The sequence below is a fragment of the Gymnoscopelus braueri genome (genome assembly GCF_963280865.1).
Source record: "Gymnoscopelus braueri genome assembly, chromosome: 22".
Taxonomy (NCBI): Eukaryota; Metazoa; Chordata; class Actinopteri; order Myctophiformes; family Myctophidae; genus Gymnoscopelus; species Gymnoscopelus braueri.
In genome coordinates this window covers 16465963-16484277 of record NC_137624.1, presented here as the reverse complement: position 1 = coordinate 16484277, position 18315 = coordinate 16465963, and positions in this window count along the sequence as shown.

Here is an 18315-nt window from a genome sequence, read left to right as displayed (position 1 = left end):
TACTGTAGTGCCCCTTCTGGTATTGTGCGTTAATGTCATGTAGGCTAAGTTCCCCTTCCGGTGTTGTATATTGTTACGACCCCTGTGGTCTAGGGAAAAACAGTGGAGTATGAACACATAACTTAAAAGAGCACAAACACGTAACAAAAAGGTGATGTTTATTTCTCACCTAAATGAGGTTTACAAAAACTAAACCAAAACAAGGAAGCACAAGACGTCAGGGTGACCAAGGCCAAAAGAACACACACAACACCACACAAAATAAACCAATCTTCGAAAATACAATTCTAGTCTCCCTGACTAACACAAAAACAGGAGAAATAGCGGTGCACACCCCTATAACAGATGTTTCCTATATCTGTACACACATAGACTGTATATACGGCAAACAGCCTACAGATACAGCAAACAAATGGACCCTTATGGCCCAATTTGTACACTCTCACAGTTATGGGGGTCCTGAAAATTAAAAAACGCTTTAGAGTTATTATGAAGTCAGGCTAATTGTTCATGACATGTACCTATGGATATCTTGTCACCAGTCATTGCTCATTGTTCTTCTTGTCCCTTCAAATGTAATCAGCATAATTGTTATGCTTTTTTCCCCCATAATACTTGTCATCACTTTGCCATGCATTTCGGCTTTGAATTATGATTGATGGTTGATCTGAAATCTTCTGTCCTGGGGGTCATATCCAGATTCATATTAGCTTACAATATTTGTATTATGCTGGCATGATTATCTCAGAGCCACTGAACAAAATTGCTTTTTTTCCCCAGTTAGATTTCATCTGCCAGGAGAGATTAGGGATCTGATAAATAGCTGAGAATGTACATTATTCAAGGTGACAAATGGAGCTGCTCCACTGAGAAATGTAAATGTCTTGATATGTAATTTGTAAAGCACATATATCCTGACCCCCATAAGTGAACTTGGAGGAAGGGTAGACCTTTGTAAATGCTGCGGGGGGATTCAGTTTCTGCTCAGATGGCCAAGATGGGTGCTTTATGGGGGGGGGGGGGGGGCTGTTAGGATTTAAGTATCTTGCTCGGCGACACTTTTACACATAGACATGGGCAGGCCGGGCGGTGGTGACCACTACCAGATGGCCTCCCTAGTCCCTACCCACTAATATGGCAGGTTGGAGAGAGAGAGGGAGAGGGAGAGGCAAGGAGATTGACAGTGGGAGGGAGAGGGAGATGGAGGGAGGGAGGGAGGGAGGGAGGGAGGGAGGGGGGAGGGGGGGGGGTATTTCACCAACGCAATGACCAATGCTGGGCACCAGGACCTGAATGCGCTGATCCACAGTTTATCAGCCAAATAACCCCAGCAACACTGGGCAAACTATTGCCTGTTTCTGCTCGTATTCATAATATTAATTGTTGGAAAACTGCAGTCATCATATTCACGCTGTTGACTGCACGTACAGTATAAAATCCAGATACTTACTGTCAAATGCCGGTTGACACTGTATATATCAGTATAATGTTTATGGTTAATAGTCCATTCACATATCCATTGGTGATATACTGTACAGTACATTCATGCATACTATACTCACTGGTGATAGATTGTGCATTCATATTTAATATTTATTGATAGAATATACATTATGTTAACTCAGTCAAACCCAATGCAGACTCTAGGTCTATTTATTTTATTATGTTCTGCCTATCCTGTGTTTCACTCTTACTGCTGTTGCTGCTATGACACCTGATGGATCAATAAAGATTTATCTCTTATCGCATTACCTCTGCCACTTTTCACCCCATTCCATGTGTCTGTCTGTATGTTAGCAATAGTAGCAAAAAGTAACTCATGGCCATATTTTCATGAAACCTGAAGGGAATGATCAGGCAGCAGCCCAGAATAGGTGATTAACTTTTGTGTTGAATGGTCAAGGTCACAATCAAGGTCAAGGTCAGAATGAAATAGTTGGTCATATCTCAGTAGGGAAAAAAGATACTTTGATGGGGCTTGATATGTTGGCTTCCTCATGCAAAATTATATAAAGTGATCATCACTTGCCATCTGTGAAGTCAAGCTGTGCCATATTGGCATCACAACATACATATTCTTGGCATACACATTCTTGGCATCAAACCTATTCAAAATAACTCAAGATTCCCACACAACTTTGTGTTTTGAGAGTCAGAATCTGAATAATTATTTTGGGTTGAAAAGGTCCCGACGCAAGATCACAATCAAGGACAAGGTCATAAGTATACAGTCATACAGTACCCAAGGTGAAAATGGCATATTTTGACAGTTCCAGTGTTACAATTATCTCAGACCATCAAACCATGGGGGGTACGGTAAGTTCCAATATCTAGTGTATGCTCCATTATATGTAGGTGTCACACTCACACACTGAAAATACAGATCTACAAGCTCACAACGCATCGCTTCTGCGACGCAAGCTTGTACACGGCTCTACATATTTGTATGTTTTTTTTGTTTGGTTTTTTAAACAAGCTGATGTTAGATAGCAATATGCAGAGCTAAACGTGTTTGCTAACCATCCATAACAGCAAAATGTTACCAAGACTGACCTATCCAAGTGCATTTTCAGATGTCTGATAAAGTTTGATGTGGTCGATCCAGCATCCCTTAATTTGATACGACAGAATCATATGTTACGTTTGTTTGTTTGGGAATTGTGTGAAGTTAATTTAGCCAAAGGTTATGATAAATGGCACAGCAGCTGCAGGTTGGTGTTGATGCAGCATACATATATGGCCACGCACACCCAGTGGGTAAGGTTACGCATGATAATAAGGGAGGGAATCACATTCAGCTTGTCCTTAATGTTAATGTGCCACAATAGGGGCGCCCGCTGGTCTAGCGGTCTAGGCATATAGGCTACCACATACGCTGGTAATCTAGCTTGACAGTCGCCCGGAATAAAACCAGCAGCGCCACTATGATTGGGCGATGTTCACAGAGACCCGCCCACTTCGATCACCCGCCCACTCAGTGACACTGATCGAAGTTGCCTGCCCACTTCCATCAGTAATGTCTTTGCCGGCCATTGTGTAGCCAAACATACACAATGTTGGTGTCACTGACATTAGCTGGCTACTACCTACGGAACAATAGCTTTTGTAATTTAATTTATTTTTAATGTGCAAGTAGGCTCTTGCAAATTACATTTCATTATCTGGTATGAATACCACTGTCAAAGTCATACAGAATGTGAAGGATAATCTATTCCGTCTCATGGCCAATGCTTGCACATGAGATAATAGGAGGCTCAGAAGACTATTGAGCAACAGGTGTACTGTAATATGATGATCTTGCCTACATACACATAGTTATGCAACCTGAAAGAATATTTGCACTCAAAATCCATGAATCTGATTGAGGGCAGAAAATGTGTCACAGTCCGTCCCCCATGAGCCCCTGCATGAGTCAGTCAATTGACAGGCATGCCAGACACCATGCACATTGTTCACAACGCGTACTGTGGATACTGTACCTAATACACTGGAGAATTAATCATAAATGCAATAAGGGCATGTTCATGCTGTCCTCTTTTTACAAGTTTATAACGTAATGAGAAATGACAAAAAGCCGACCACATAGTCCCTGAGCAAGACTCTTAACCCCTAATTGCTCACAGGCCCTCATTGGAAACAAGACCGCAAGGACTTTCATGAACGGACCTGTTAAAGGAATTATCCTTATCCTATAGCACACAATAAATGCCAGCTTTAGTTTGGGCCAAGCAGAATGCTTTCAAAAGTTGAGAATAGCTTAACTTTTTTGAGAAAACAGCATATGATGTGGGCGGGCCAACCATTGAACCATCTGGGATTGTGTCTGATGTCTCAAGATTGCTGTCTCAACCCTCCCGAACAGGTCATCAAATGGACCCTTGCTTTGCCTAAAGAAGCGAGCTTCGTCCAGACGGAGATTCTAGACAGGGTTATTGATATGCCCCGTACCGCTGTCGGCCATGGAGGATGTCATTCACCCACAGCCTTTCAACAGCATTCTCTGCCTCTGCCCCCCAAAAATAAAAAGACAAAGCGAGTACAACTTTTCTCTTATCAATCGACATGGCCATAGGCAAAAGTATCAGACAAAATACAGCCTAAAATACAGACAAATGCAGAGAGTCTGAGCTGAAGGTCTCTCTAAATTGTGAGAGCAATATTATGAGAATGATGGAAACAAAATGTGCATTGTGAGACCCCCCCTGTTTTTTTCTTTCATTTTCAGCAGCAAAAGCATTAGGCAGCACCTTTTCTTCATAACAGGCAGACACTGTGAACAGATCCCAATACAGCATTTTCTTTTCATTTATAGATAGACATGGTATGAAATTAAAAGATTGATGACCAGCACTTTAAACCAGGGGTCTTCAACCTTTTCAGGCCAGGGACCCCCAAACTGATGGGGTGATGGAGCAGGGACCCCCTACCTCGTAGGGTAGGGGGTAGGCCACCACATATATCGTATATTTATATATAAAATTGTGTTTTATATGTATAAACATGAACAAATGGTTGCCTGGAGCCTGCTCCTATACCCACAGGTTGTCCCAGTAGGTGTGCAAAAGACCTTTTCTTTCTCTACAAAATATGTATAAACATACCATGTTATTGTGCATTCAATACTAAGCTATTCAAATATGTCATGTTATGTTTAAAGACATATTGACATTTTTGGGAAAAAAAATTAACAAAAAGTTTTTTTTTTTTTTTTTTTTTTATCAAACAATTTCGTGGACCCCCTGCAGTACCTCCGCGGACCCCCTGTTGAATACCTCTGCTTTAAACGATATACAGCAATAATGTAGCTTCTATACTTCTATTGTGTGTGTGTGTGTGTGTGTGTGTGTGTGTGTGTGTGTGTGTGCGTGCGTGCGTGCGTGCGTGCGTGCGTGCGTGCGTGCGTGCGTGCGTGCGTGCGTGCGTGCGTGCGTGCGTGCGTGCGTGCGTTTGTGTGTGCGTTTGTGTGTGTGTGTGTGTAAACATGGCGAGTCAGAAGAGGCCCAGGAGAGAGTGTGGGAAGAAGTGTTTTTTTTTTTTTTTTGGGTGGTCCAAACACAAAGTCTTTATATGGGAAATTATTTTGTGTCATCTGCCTATGAGTGAGTCAAAGGCAATTTTGATCATTTTGACATTTCTTTACATGTTTTTATTTTCTCCCTGTTCCCCTCTCTCTGCCCCCCCCCCTTTATTTTCCTTTCTGAAACCCACTATTTTTGTCTTTCATTTCCAGCAGAAAAGCATTAGGCAGCACCTTTTCTTCATAACAGGCAGACACTGTGAACAGATCCCAATACAGCATTTTCTTTTCATTTATAGATAGACATGGTATGAAATTAAAAGATTGATGACCAGCACTTTAAAGGATATACAGCAATAATGTAGCTTCTCTACTTCTACTGTGTGTGTGTGTGTGTGTGTGTGTGTGTGTGTGTGTGTGTGTGTGTGTGTGCGTGCGTGCGTGCGTGCGTGCGTGCGTGCGTGCGTGCGTGCGTGCGTGCGTGCGTGCGTGCGTGCGTTTGTGTGTGTGTGTGAGTGTGTGTGTGCGTGCGTGCGTGCGTGCGTGCGTGCGTGCGTGCGTGCGTGCGTGCGTGCGTGCGTGTGTGTGTGTGTGTGTGTGTGTGTGTGTGTGTGTGTGTGTAAACATGGTGAGTCAGAAGAGGCCCAGGAGAGAGTGTGGGAAGAAGTGTTTTTTGTTTTCTTTTGGGTGGTCCAAACACAAAGTCTTTATATGGGAAATTATTTTGTGTCATCTGCCTATGAGTGAAAGGCAATTTTGATATTTCTTTACATGTTTTTATTTTCTCCCTTTTCTCCCTCTCTCTGCCCACCCCCCTTTATTTTCCTTTCTGAAAACCACTAAATGATGGAGCTTACACAAAAACTAATTTCACCCACTTCTTTACCCTTGTAAACCTGTGATGTGACAATAAAGCTGATTCTGACTATCAGCTGTAGGCCAAAATCAGTCTGAAATCTGGACACATTTTCACTTGGTTTGAGACCAACAGGCAGCACAACTACAAAGAGTCAGTGTGTGTAAACATGGCGAGTCAGAAGAGGCCCAGGTGAGAGTGTAGGAAGAAGTTTTTTTTTTTTTTTTTGGGTGGTCCAAACACAAAGTCTTTATATGGGAAATTATTTTGTGTCATCTGCCTATGAGTGAGTCAAAGGCAATTTTGATCATTTTGACATTTCTTTACATGTTTTTTTATTTTCTCCCTGTTCCCCTCTCTCTGCCCCCCCCCTTTATTTTCCTTTCTGAAACCCACTATTTTTGTCTTTCATTTCCAGCAGAAAAGCATTAGGCAGCACCTTTTCTTCATAACAGGCAGACACTGTGAACAGATCCCAATACAGCATTTTCTTTTCATTTATAGGTAGACATGGTATGAAATTAAAAGATTGATGACCAGCACTTTAAAGGATATACAGCAATAATGTAGCTTCTCTACTTCTACTGTGTGTGTGTGTGTGTGTGTGTGTGTGTGTGTGTGTGTGTGTGTGTGTGTGTGTGTGTGTGTGTGTGTGTGTGTGTGTGTGTGTGTGTGTGTGTGTGTGTGTGTGTGTGTGTGTGTGTGTGTGTGTGTGTGTGTGTGTGTGTGTGTGTGTGCGTGCGTGCGTGCGTGTGTGTGTGTGTGTGTGTGTGTGTGTAAACATGGTGAGTCAGAAGAGGCCCAGGAGAGAGTGTGGGAAGAAGTGTTTTTTGTTTTCTTTTGGGTGGTCCAAACACAAAGTCTTTATATGGGAAATTATTTTGTGTCATCTGCCTATGAGTGAAAGGCAATTTTGATATTTCTTTACATGTTTTTATTTTCTCCCTTTTCTCCCTCTCTCTGCCCCCCCCCCCTTTATTTTCCTTTCTGAAAACCACTAAATGATGGAGCTTACACAAAAACTAATTTCACCCACTTCTTTACCCTTGTAAACCTGTGATGTGACAATAAAGCTGATTCTGACTATCAGGTGTAGGCCAAAATCAGTCTGAAATCTGGACACATTTTCACTTGGTTTGAGACCAACAGGCAGCACAACTACAAAGAGTCAGGCGCCCACCCGAGGAGGCAAGCCCATTGAACCTCTTGGAGGCTGACGTGCGCAGAGCCTTCAAACGGATGAACATCCCAGGCGCCGTGTCCTCAGAGCATGTGTGGACCAGCTGGTGGGGGTGTTTGCCGATATCCTCAACCTCTCCCTCTCTCAGGCTGTGGTCCCCGCAGGCTTCAAGATGTCCACAATTGAGGTTGTCCCCACTCCCCAGGCACTCCATAGCATGCCTGAATGACTGGAGACTTGTCACCGTCGCCTAAAATGTCAGTAAATGCTTTGAGAGGTTAGTGAAGGACTGCATATTGTTACATGCTGCCTGCCACACTGGACCCACGGCAATTTGCATATCATCAAAACAGATCCGCCGATGATGCAATTGCCATGTCTCTTCACGCCACCCTCTCTCACCTGGAGGTGAGGAACAGCACGTGAGTGCATCAGCTGCAACTGGCAGCCAGCTGCTACACTGCCAAAACAAACAAGTATAATGAAGACATAAGAGCAGTGTTTCTCAACCGCTTAAATTTCAAGGACCCCCAGTTTGATATGCATTAGGCCGTGGACAGTGGTAGAAAAAGTACTAAAATGTTTTATTGAGGTAAAAGTATCAATACTGCAATGTAGAAATACTCTGTTACAAGTAAAAGTCCAGAATGCAAAATGTACTTGAGTGAAAGTACAAAAGTATTGGTATCAAAATGTACTTAAAGTACCAAAAGTAGAAAGTACTCATTGCGCAGAATGTTCACTAAGTTTTATAATGTATAAAAAGTATCAAATGTATTACAAAAAGCTTACAATGCGTCACATTGCAACTCTTGTAGATCGGCTATTTTCAAATGGCCGAAATGTATATAGGGTTGAAGTGGTTAATGTATGTTTTGTAATAATAATCAAAATCTACTAAATAACTAGTAACTGAAGTTTTCAAATAATTCTAGTGAGTAGAAGTACAATATTTCCCTTTGAGATGTAGTGGAGTAGAAATATTGTTTTTTTTTAAATACTCCAGTAAAGTATAAAATACCTCAACATTGTATAAAATACCTCAAAAGTACAGTACTTGAGTAAATGTACTTAGTTTCTAAGCCGTGGCCGTGGCCGTGGCCGTGGCCGTGGCCGTGGCCGTGGCCCCCATTTGATGCAATTTCTCTCTCTCGCTCAAAGTGCTTTACAGAGCAAGAATACAATTACAATTACAACTTATTTAACAACAAAGCAAAAAAGAAAAGCAAAAGCATAAAACAACCTTAAAATAATAGCAAAAGGCAGTGAATCAGGCAATGCAGTGAGGACATGGATAACAACACAGAGATTTAAAAATCAACCAAAAGATCAACTAAAAGCAAGAGTGAAGAAGTAGGTCTTGAGCTGTGCTTTAAAGCTATCCACAGAGGCTGCCTGTCTTAGGTGAAATGGGAGTTTATTCCACGCTGTTGGTCCGTAGAAGCAGAATGCTGCTTCACCGTGTCTTTTATGTCATTGTAGGGACCTCAAGCAGGTCAGCACTTGAAGACCTGAGGGGGCCGTTTCTAACATATCTAGGCAGGCAGTCATGGTAAGAGTGTACAAACTAAACAGAATGGACACACTGTGTTCATTTGGTTCTATTTGTACACTCTGAGAGCCATAAGCAGTTTTTTTGTGCTACAGCTCAACATTCAACACAATAGTGCTAACCTTGACACAAAGCTCAGAGATCTAGACGTGCATCTGAATATGTGCAGCTGGATACTGGACAACCTCAATGTTCTCAATATTCAGCATCTTTGTTAGCTCTTGGACTGTATTCATTTTTGAAAGTGAAAGCACACACGGAATGACAAAAGTTGCATCAGAAATTATGCAACTTTTGTATCCACCAGTCGGCAAGGTTATAATAGTTTTGGATTTTTCATTATAGTTTAGTTTCAGTTAGTTTAAAAAAAAAATCTAATTCAGTTAGTTTTAATTTTCTCAAACCCTTTCATGAGACACACCGGGACCAGGAGTCTCAGAGAGCTCATTCTGCAAAAGACATGAGCAAACTAAAAAACACAACCTCTACAGGTTTAACCAAAATTAACACCTTATAAATGAAAATAAATAACGAACTAGAGACTGCTCAGCACTAGATGCAGGTGGAGATTTTTGGCAATTCAGTGCAGTTGAGTAGCAATATAGTATCTGTTGTATTTGACAAAATAAAGTGAACAAAGTGTTTTGGACAATTAAAGTGCACAATGTATCTTGTAGTAAACAGAGAGATAGTTCTCCACCTCAGCTGGATGCATGATGCTTAGCTTTTCTATGTTAAACTTGAACGTAAACTGTCCAACAACATGGTAAACAAAAACAAAGTGAAGTCCTTGCATCAAGAAGGAATCAGCTGTATCAAATACAGCGTTTTAAAATTGTGTGTGTGTGTGTGTGTGTGTGTGTGTGTGTGTGTGTGTGTGTGTGTGTGTGTGTGTGTGTGTGTGTGTGTGTGTGTGTGTGCGCGTGTGTGTGTGTGTGTGTGTGTGTGCACCAATACGTCCTCGCGCTTGTGGTGTACCTGCAAATTGACTAGCTATTTGGCCAATTAAAGCAGTCCATTATGTTTCTGTTCTTCCCTGTGCTAACTGGCCTGTTTCTGGGGTGCTCAGAGAGGCTGCCTTGTCAAGGTACTCACTATAAGCCTACTTATATGGGTGCTTCTCAAGTGGCCTTTCAGATTTGTGGGGGTTTTCCCCTTGAGAAGTGCTCCACATATTGTATTACCTGTTAATTTACTACATTAATTTAAATCTGAAAGGCTTATAAATATTGAGAGTAACTAAAATGAAGGGCATTTTGACAATAATTTCAGTTTGTTTTAGTTAGTTTTGTAAACACACAATACAGTTTCAGTTAGTTATCATTTTTTTTAATTATTATTATAGTTTTTATTTAGTTTTAAATAAGTACATGTTTTTTTTTATTTTAGTTTTTGTTATTTTGTTCATTTTCAATATAATACTATAATAACCTTGCCGTCGGTGGAGTTCATCTGATAATTTGTCGCAAACTATACTGCTGCTTGATGCTATATCTTTCTTTTTGAAGAAGGGTTCTATTTGTAAAAGCTTTCCTTTCACTTGCTTAGGTTCATGGGGTCTGGATTTATAGTGAGCCATCCACTCCTTTATGTCAAAGGCGGTCCAACCCAGTGCGGTCATTGGCCTTCAGTGGGAGATACAGTTGCATGTCTGTCAGGCGCGTAGCTGTGGAATAGGATGCCATGGTGTGAGATCACCTGACCAAGGGTGAGCATCTATAGGGAAAACAGTATGGGACCCAGGATCGAACACTGGGGGACCCCACAGATGAGAGTTGCTTGGTGAGAAGCTGGCGGCTATGTTCCCTGCGAATGCTCTATTGTTAAGGTGGGAATGAAACCAGGACAGAACAGTGTTGGTGATACCAACCCCTTGCCGAAGGCGGTTAACAAGGGTGGTGTGATCTATTGGGTTGAACGCCACACTGAGGTCAAGGAGAACAAGTGCGGCACATTTTTCCAGTGTCTGCAATGAGGATTAAGTCATTAGTTACTTTCAGAATGGCCGATTCCATACTGTGGGCAGAACTAAAACCAGATTGGAACTTTTCCAGTATCTCGTTTTGATGGAGATAGGGTAGCAGCTGACTGAGAACTGGTCTTTTCCAGCAACTTAGACAGGAGAGGGAATTTGGAAATGGGTCGATATTGGCTGCTTGGCTGCTTCTCTTAATTTTCGCTTCTGAAACCTGCTTTTTGGTTGAACATCTCCATTGCTGTAGTAGAAAGTAGCACGAGTAGCCAAAGCTACATATTGTTTTGCCATGTTTGAATACTTTATTAGCAGTTTGCAAAAAAAAAAGCACAGGAAAGTACAGTTCAACACAAGGTCTGCTAAGAGGATTTTAATCATGGCGCGTGTGCACATCAGGTGCACACGCGCTTCCCCATGCTCTCAATGTCCTGCTCTAAATAGCTTGTTGTTTTGACATATCTTAAGGGCCCAATTACATTGGCCCAGGCTGTGTATTTGTTGAATTTCGACTTGAATTAATTACACATTTGAAAACAACAGGAGCTGATCCAAAGTGCTCTCCAATCGAGGCAGATGAAAAAACAACAACGAACGAAAGAAATGCAAAATAAATAAATAAAAACACGATAACCGCAAAAAAGTAAAAATTAAAAGGTAAAACACAACAAAAGGACTTGGGGATTGTTGTGACCTAAGTGACAGGGGGCAGAATAGCAGATCATCAGTGATGTAATGTGGAGCTAATACACTTTAAAAACTAAAGTAACATTTAAAATCTATTTTGTATTTCAATAATGACCAATAATGCAAATCTATCAGCTGCATCTTTTGAACTTCTACGTTTTGGAATCGGTTTTAAGATCCTTTTATTGGTTTCCATATCACTCAACAGACTAGCACCGGAATACTTGCCAGATATGCTTTCAATCTGTGGTTCTCAAAGTGGAGTCCAGGGACCCCCAGCGGTCCTTGAGGGCCTCCCCAGCTAAATTAGTTAATATAGCATCAAAATCAGTTTAACCACTTTAAATAAACCTACAGTATATACAATGTTGTGAGCTTGTAGATCTGCATTTTTTTTTTAAAGAAACCTTGAAAAGTTTTGAATATTTTTGAAACATTTTAACAACACAATTCTTGGCTTGGATTTCTGGCATGGGGGCAGCGATCCTTACTTGCCATGAAAAGGTTTGAGAACCCCTGCTTTAAATGTCCTGTGCTCCCTCTATTCCTCAGGTCCTCTGGCACTGACCTTCTAGTTGTTCATTGAGTGAGCATCAGGGAGTATGGGGAGACGGCCTTTAGCCTGCCAGAGGAGCTGAGGGCATTACAATCTGTCCACACTTTTAAAAGAAACCTTTCTTATGAAAGCATTCTCTTAATCCATTTGATTGTTTTTATGTCATATTTGACCTTTCCTTTATTTTCACTGCCGTGCTGTTTTATTTTAGTTGCATTTTCAATGTATTGCTGTATTTTTATTGTAGCTTTATTGTATTTTATTGTTGTTAAGCACTTTGAATTGCAAGCATTGCACAAAAGGTGCTATATAAATAAAGATTCATTTGATTTGATTTGATCTGTAAACGCAAAAGGGTGGACTGGGTCAACCCCAAATACAGGCAATTAGAATTAGTCCAGCCAAGCGGTGATAAAGCATGGATAACGGTTTCTATCTAGGCCCTTCTAATGTAAAAATTTGGCTATGGTTCTAAGGTGATAAAAACTGCCCTTCAACACTATAGACGTGTAACTGACAAGTGTTTTCTCTGCTGAGTTGGGCTGTCAAATAAGATATTGTCTGTATCATGGTACATATGTGTCTGTCCATACTCAACGTGAAAAGGTGATGTGATGTCACAATGACCATGACATTCTACTGTACCACCAACTTCAACTTGTAATCTACTGGGACCCTTTTACAGTCTGACTTGGACTGACGGACGGACGGATGGACGGACGGACGGACGGACGGACGGACAGACAGACAGACAGACAACGTCTGTGTGCTCTGTCCGCCAATGGAGGTAAAAAAAACTGTATATGGTGTTAGTACTGTTGTATAAGTACTATTTTATTTTATAAACTTTTATGTCAGAAACTCCAGGTGGGGGTTGTTATGACAGTTTAGTTGTGGGTAATTATGAGTTGAGCATTAGCATCCTCAACGTTATGTGAGTGGGCATGATGTCACAGACTAAGTGCAGGTGGAAGCTGGATGCTGTGTGTTACCATGCTGTGAGAGCAGCCACTGAAGGCTTGAAATAACTTGGGAGACAAATGGACTCTTGCCATGCACATCATTCCCACTGTTTTGAACGCCAAGGGATGGCAGTGGTGGAAAGTAACTAAGTACATTTACTCAAGTCCTGTACTTAAGTACAAGTTTGAGGTACTTTTACTTTCCTGGAGTATTTCCAATTTTCAATTATTTTACTTCTACTCCACTACATCTCAGAGGCAAATATTGTACTTTTACTCCACAACAATTATATGAAAACTTTAGTTACTAGTTACTTTATTGATTTGAATTATTATTACAAAACATACATAACCACTTCAGCCCTATTTAAACTTTGATTATTTAAAAATAGTAATAGCTTGTAGATCTGTAGATCAGTAGATTTTCAAAACATTTGAATACACATACAATACATGATACCTTGTGAAACGGGACATTCTGCATAATTAGTACTTTCTACTTTTGGTACTTTAAGTACATTTTGATACTAATACTTTTGTCAAGTAAATTCTGAATTCTGAACTTTTACTTGTAACAGAGTATTTCTACATTGCAGTATTGATACTTTTACTTAAAAATGTGAGTACTTTTTCCACCACTGAGGGATGGCGGGTTGGCCTCTGTAAGGCCTAAGCTGTGCCGGAGGGATACCTTGCGTGGGCGAATGGTCGCCAATTCAGAGTTTGATTCCTGCGGCGAGGTGAGTCAGTGAGTCAGCCCTCCCTCTGGCTAGGGGATAGAATGCTCACATGAGGCGAGACAGAATCCATTTTACAAGTTCATTGCAGCATGCAGGGAAATGATTCGAGGTTGTAGGGGGCACTACTCTAGGTGCAGGGTTGGATTTGCAAGGGAGATGGGGGATACATGTCCATGCTTTTGATATCCTCCCCACTGGTCATTCATTGTTTATTGCAGGTGGTGGGTATGTTATATCCCTGCTTCTGGTCTGACAGAATTTTGGGAAATGTAGACCAGTGGTTCTCAAACTTTTTTCAAGGGCCCCTAAAATGATATGTATTTGGCCATGGACTCCCCCAAGAAGCAAAGATTTGATATATATATATAGACTGTATATAAATATATACAGTCAAAGGTTTGCACAAATAGTCACGATATTTCAAAAATAGCAGATCTACAAGCTCATAGCGCGGCACTCGGTGCAGCGCTATGAGCTTGTATATCTGCTATTTTTGAATAGCCAAAGTATAAAAGGTTAAAGTGGTTAAAATTATTGTGATACTATATTAACACATTTTGCTGGGGACCCCCTTGGAACCCCCCCTAAGGACCCCTGGGGGTCCCCGGACCCCACTTTGAGAACCAATGAAGTAGACTATCTGATATGTTTGATATTTCCGAATATGTTTCTTCAGAGAACGAGTTTGCTTGTATCTTCTTATTTTTTCATCACCTTGGCAACTCAGCCAGATGAGAGGTACTTTTCTTGTCAAAGAAAATAAGACTCAATTCAGATTGAATCTTTTATTCGCATAGTCAAGGGAACTCTTTAATGTTTTCACAATGTGAATAAGATCATCCCCAAAGCCAGCACACGCACACCAGAGAACTAAAACCTGAGCCTAGACTGGAGTCAAACTGTAAATTATTGGGCTGTTCAAAAGGAAATTGTTCCGGTTCAACTTTGACCAAAGAAAAAAGTAGTGCTCCACTTTTAGGCTCTAGGCTATGATTCATGTACTGTTCTTATAACTTATGAGAAGTACAGTTACTGTAGCCTCGTGTAGCCTTTTTGCACTGGCAGATTCGTCTGGTCCCAGGCTACAGTTACGATCTGATTTTCAGATCTGATATATATTTGTGAGTGTGAGTGTGCGCGTGTGTGTGCGTGCGTGCGTGCATGTGAATTTCACGGCTTCTTTATCAACTCAACTTAAAACTCAAGATTAAGAACTTGACCAAAGTATTTCAATAATAAATGCCCTTTGAACAGGTTTTATTACATTCTACTGTAAAATGTAATGCAATCTTGGGTTTTACAGTTTTCACACAGATGTATGTATGTATGTATGTATGTATGTATGTATGTATGTATGTATGTATGTATGTATGTATGTATGTATGTATGTATGAATGACAGTGTCACACTTTCTCTATAGACCTAGTAGACCTTTTCTGTTTTTGAAAAATTATGAAAATGTTTGAACATTTTAATGACATGCCAAACATGCCAGGTTTTATAAATATTTAACCAGAAGTATTAACGAGCTTGTGACAAAATAATAAAGAAGGTTCTTCTTTCCATGTCCTTAAAAGTAACGGTTTTGGACATAAAAGGTTTCTGCCCAAAGGCCACAATATTAATCAGTTTAATCCTGAAAGAGCCACAAATCACAAACTTGAAGGATGCCTGCCTCTGTAAACAGACACTGAGGACAAATACCTGTGAGCCTTATCAGTCTAGCAGTGGACTGGAGGGCAAACATAAACACTCCATTACTATTTTGCCAACAGGTTTGAATGAACACATTTGGAATCAATATAAGTATGAAACTCCGTAAGGTCATTGATTTTCCGATAACAAGAGCAGCTATTTCTTCAAACGCCAGTGTTAAGAGCACCTCTTGAAAGTGAAAAGGGGGTTATAAGTGGAATGCTGTGTTGTGCAATTTAAATGATGCCCTCTTTCCCTTGGCACTTCACCAATCTGCTAGGAGGCATTGTGCGAGGTAATTCATTTCTCTCGTGCTGTGTATTCTAGTCCCTCATTCGGAATGTTGTGATTGAATGACTGATCGAAAAACTAAATATAATTTAAAAAAAAAATGTTGTTTCAATCTATAAATTATTCACTGACAACAATATTTCTATTGCTGACAATTGAACTCATTGTACTCATTTTACACTTGGCGGGAGATAATTGCTGTGGCTTATCCCCGGCAACATCCACTAATTGCATCCTCATTCTCTTATACAAACATAATACCTGCTATACTTGGACAGGGAAGTAAAACAATAAAAAAGTGAAGTGAAGTAAAACCCACATTGCCATGACCTTTTTCAAAAGGCCAATGTTCTCTCTGTGCTCTTCTAGACATTATTTACAGTAAGCATTGGAGATTCTGCACCAGTACCAAGATAAAGTCTGACAGAGAATGAGGTGAGGTGATTCTGATTTAGATTTTATATCGTCTAATTAAACTCCTAAAATATTGCAGTTATCATAAAAGAACATTAGTGGTGGGACCGTGTGATGTTCTAGTCATTTTAGACCTTGACCTGAGTTTCTTTTACTATTCGATACTGAATGAGCCTGTTTCTGTTTTTTTCTCTCATCATAGAGTCATTGCGAACGCGGGAGGAGGCGCGGCGAAGCCGCGCCTCCGACCAAGTGGAGCTTACTATGTAACCCTGCTTGGGTTGTGTCTCTGTGTCTCTGAGTCTCTGTGTCTCTGTGTCTCTGTGTGCACTGCCTGTGTGCAGCTCCTCTGAGATAAGTAAATGTCCAATTTAGACGTACCATACATCAAATGAAAGGTCTTTGAAAACTGAACACACCTGTCAAGGTTGCGTTTAAGCCCGCCCCTTCCCCCGGAAGCCACGCCCCGGAGAAGGCTCCTAAAAACTCCCCATTGAAACCCCATGTTAAATGAAAAGTGCCCGAATCGCTCCCAAACTTTTTCTACCCCCCCTAAGTGGGGGTCTACGAACAAATACATCGGGCTCGGATTTTGGCTCCGCCCCCCGGAAGTGGGTGAAACAGGCACTTCAAACACTTTGTTGAATTGTTCAAAAACATTCCAAGTTTTTTTTTTGTGAATTTGTATTTTTCTAAGATGCTCCTTTTTTTTTATTGGTTACTTTTTTTTAAATATTTTTTTTCATTCTTTTTTTTCTTTTTTTGCGTTCGCTTACCGCGTTCGCGCGTCTTACTTGTGGTGTAATGAGTCTGGGTTCCCAGTTGGACAGAATTCTCGAAGGGTTTGAGGTTCAAACGGTTCCAGAGACCCATGCTGAAAACCAGTCTAGTTTGGATCTCACATCAAAAAGCCACAACATGAAAGCAGAGCTTTTAATTTGGTGTATTTTCTAGCCTCCATGCAAAACCCATTTTAGAATATTGTTGTCCCATATAACATATATACAGTACACCACCATTAAGTATGAACATGATTTAAGTCTGGAGTATATTCTCGCCTAAAAACAATTCCTCAATTACTATATTTTCAGGCACAATAATGCAAATGTGTTTGCATTTCGGCACAAAATTTGTGCCGAAATGCAAACACATTTGCAACACAATGTTTCAGGAATTTTGTGGTTGGAAATGTCATTGGCATTTAATGCCAATGACATTTCCAACCACAAAAATTGTTAAAAAGATTTAAACAAAAAACCCAATGAATGGCATATAAACAAATCCATTAGTCAGGAAACAGTGTTGCAGAATGGGCCTTCAAGGACATATTTCACATATTTCACGTTCTTTCAAAAACCTTTTTGAAAGAACCATTTTGCCTATTTGTCATCCTCAATGAAAGCTGGAATAAACATGCTTTAAATGACTACTAATCTTCAACCAATGGTCCTCACTAATGCTCATTATAAGATGGTACCATTTCTGTCCACCCACTTGTCTCAGAGGAGGGCTGTGGACACTTCAGAAACCTACCTACCAGTGACATAATCGGCAGGTTTGGTCATTTCAAACGAGATTATTACTATTTGTATTAATGCAAGAGCAATGTCTTCTGTTTAAATGCTCTTGCATTAATATTAAATGAAAATAACACAAGAGGTTGAAATCTTGTTTGAAATGGCCGATGACTCACTGGTTAGTGTTCAAATGTTCACAGCCCTCCTCTGAGAGACAGACCAAATAGACAGAAATGGTGGCAACTTATAATGAGCATTAGTGAGGACCAATTATATGAAGATAGGTTGAAACTGGGTGGTCCTTTAATGCCAGAGTTGAATACAAACTCTCGGACCACAGTTACACCATCTATACGTGAATTCAATAATGAATAGGTTGCATTACGAAGGGAAATATTGCTTTGAGAAAGCATACCAGAGAATTTCAGCTTTGAAATATATCATTACAGTGCCAAAGGACAACATTCACTAAGCCATGTTCAGCTTTGTCTTTATTTGCCATATAATGCTGTCGTCCACAAACAAGAGTACAAAATAAGTTTTTTCCACTCCATAATCTGTGATCTCTCACGGATGTAAATCTCAATAGTTCAAGAAGTGGAAATGATGAAACAGGTAACTGTGACATTATCCTGATTAATTTTCTGGGGATAAGGGTGTAGTCTCTGGTTTGGAACTGATAACAAAAGTGTAATAAGAATCCCATTGGAATGTGGGACGAGCACAGTCAATATAATCATTGTCAATGTATCATTGTCAAAGCAGCAGAACTATATATATATATATATATATATATATATATATATATACACACATACATTACATAAAATCGACAGTTGTCCAGAAATATCTTATAAATCAAAACAAATCTCCATA